Source organism: Pongo pygmaeus, chromosome 4 (genome assembly GCF_028885625.2).
Source record: "Pongo pygmaeus isolate AG05252 chromosome 4, NHGRI_mPonPyg2-v2.0_pri, whole genome shotgun sequence".
Lineage (NCBI taxonomy): Eukaryota > Metazoa > Chordata > Mammalia > Primates > Hominidae > Pongo > Pongo pygmaeus.
This window is the reverse complement of record NC_072377.2, coordinates 141,406,051-141,409,053: the sequence shown is the minus strand read 5'-3', so window position 1 is coordinate 141,409,053 and position 3,003 is coordinate 141,406,051. Positions and strand designations below refer to the sequence as shown.

At 36.7% G+C, this 3,003-nt stretch overlaps 1 pseudogene; it reads right to left on the bottom strand.

The window, feature by feature from the left end:
• Window positions 1-1,843: 1,843 nt before the first annotated feature.
• LOC129037493 (ankyrin repeat domain-containing protein 49-like) lies at window positions 1,844-2,560 on the bottom strand (annotated as a pseudogene).
• Window positions 2,561-3,003: the final 443 nt, after the last annotated feature.

The following is a 3,003-nucleotide window of genomic DNA, read 5'->3' as shown; positions in this document are numbered from 1 at the left end:
GTGAAAAAAATTTCAAAATTATTTGTCATCAAGGAACTTTACGTTAAACCAATGAGATACTACCACATACCTACTTAAATGGCAAACAAAAAAACAAACCCAAAAAGAAATCCTAGCAAAGCAGCAAGAGTTCTCATTCATTGCTGATAGGGATGAAAAATGTCATCTTGGAAAACAGTTTGTCAATGTTTTACAAAGCTAAACATAGTCTTACCATATAATTCAGCCATCATCTTCCTATTTAAAGACTTATTTCCACAGAAAATCTTGCAAGCAAGTGTTTACAGCAGCTTTATTCATAACTGACAAAAACTGGAAGCCGCAAAGAGGTCATTCAATAGGTGAATAGATGTTTATTCACTGATTAAAAAGAGATGAACTATCAAGCCACAAAAGGCTACCGATAGACTTTAAATGCATATTGCTAAGTGAGAGAAGTCAGTCTGAAAAGACCACATACTGTATGATTCAAATTATATGACATTCTGAAAAAGACAAACTATAAAGGTAGTAAACAGATTGGTGGTTCGGGGGAGGGGTAGAGGGTTAAACAGTTGAAGCACAAGCGATCTTTAGGATAATACAACTATTCTTCATGATACTATAATGTTAGATACATGACATTACTTTCAAAGTTTATAGAATTTTATAGCACAAAGAGAGAACCTTAATGTAGACAAACAAACAAGCAAAAAATTAGGAGCTCCAAGAATCCCAGGAAGGAATTCAGACTGTGATAAGAGATTCTGATTGTATTGCAAATACACAAAACTACACCACTGAAGGGGGTAGGATAGGTGCTAACCTATGTAACTTTAGTCTAAAAGTAAAGTCTATAAGACTAAAGTCAAAAGGGACTCAAATAAGCACTGTATGCTATTTGATAAAGTTGTTTCTTATGGGGAACAGATTAATGATCCAGATACTGCTACACATATATGCAGCAACTGAACAATTAAGTAAATGTGCAGTAGAAGTGTGGGAGCCAGGTTCCTCACTGTTAAAGTGGGAGGTTACAGATAAGCAAGGGGTTATAGATAAGCATGGAATTGTCCATGTGGTAATTCATTACAGTTGGAGACATCAGTGTGAATTTATATTTAGTTTAATACAGATACAGAAATATTTATGGATAAATGTATATTCATAATTTAGTATATACATATGTATTTCCTCGTTCTGTTAGCTGAGAGGGGCTAGAAAGAACAGCATCCCAGCAGCAATGAACACACCTAGAATCCAGATTTTGGTCTGTAATACAATTATAGGAACCATTAAAAAGAACCAGGATTCCTTGGAGAAATGGCTGATTATAGTTTTGGGGCAGGAAACAAACAAGATGAGCCTCAAGCATCTTGTAATATCAGAAAGTTAGGAAGCGCTTAAAAATTAAAAGAAACTTACAATGATGGGATTATGTCAGAGGAACAGAGGGACACAGAATCCAACTGAAAGAACTTCCAATGGAAAAAGCTGGAACAATTTGAACAACAAAATATAGCAGTATTGGATTATAAGCCAAAGTGTAATATAAATATCCATAAGTCCATACTGAAAATGACTAAATAAATGATGGAGAAGAAACAAATGTCCCTTTCAAAAGAATTCCAAGTAAATCATGTAGATACTCCATTCTTTTTTTTAATTATTAAAGATGCATGCAAACAACTTTCAAATACATTTTGACATCAAAGTCAGGCAATTCACTTGGAAGAACATTATAACGAATACCACTGAATTTTTGTAGTAAGATGTTCAATGTCAACTTTGATTATGGGAATACTTTACATCTTACACAAAGGAGGCACTGGTACTTAGAAACTTAAGAAAATTACTAGAACTGTTAAGACTGAGGTGAAGAATTTGTACAGCTTTCCACAATTTCAAAGAGGTAGTGATAGATACTTGTCCTCCTGGCAATATCAAATGCAGTTTCTTCCAAGTTGTTTTTCAGCCCTGGCTTGATGTAACAGTTCACCAGGAGGAGTTTTAGGGTATCCTTGCTGTCTCTGTTCCCAGCAGCAAGATGCAAGGGGACCAAGAGGCCTTTTGTTTGGGCATTGATATCTGCATCATGCTGCAGTAAGAAAGAAGCCACTTATATTATTCTACTTACAAGCATTGTGCAGGGGCGTCCAGCCATCCACAGTCACTGCATGAGCATCTGCCCCCATGCAATGATCTCCTGGACAATATCTACGTGTCCACTGTAGGCTGCACGATGAAGAGGGATATACTCATCTTCATCCTTAGTGTTCACATGAGCAGCCTTTTCAGAAAGTAGTCTCTGCACTGTAGTAAGCCGATTTTTTTCAGCAGCCCAAAGAAGCAATTTGCCTGGGTATTTTTCCATTGTTTTTTCTTGCAATTGATACCACTCTTCATTTTTTTAATCTTGCTCCTCGTCTTCATCAGTATTGCCTACCCAAAGACTTTGAGTACCAGTAGGAATAAGGTGTCCATGAGTTTCCAAAAATTCAAGTTGGTTAAAGTGTTCGGAAAAATCCAAGGAATTCCCTTGGTCTGGTATTCTATCATTATTTCCTTTTTCTTTTTCCATTTTTACTACTATTCTAAATAAAAAGCATTTCAAATGCCAGGGTATAAATAATCTTTCTAGAGATGAATTATGACTGCTTTATTCATCAAGATCTGACAGAAGGGAAAATAGCCGCCGTGCATCACACTTCCGGTAGCATTTTTAACAATTTTTTTATTATTATACTTTAAGTTCTGGGGTACATGTGCAGAACGTGTAGGTTTGTTACATACGTATACATGTGCCATGGTGGTTTGCTGCACCCATCAACCCGTGATCCACATTAGGTATTTCTCCTAATGCTTTCCCTCCCCTTGCCTCCCATCCCCTGACAGGCCCTAGTGTGTGATGTTCCCCTCCCTGTGTCCATGTGTTCTCATTGTTCAACTTCCACTTATGAGTAGAAACCAAACATGTGGTGTTTGGTTTTCTGTTCTTGTGTTAGTTTGCTGAGAATGATGGTT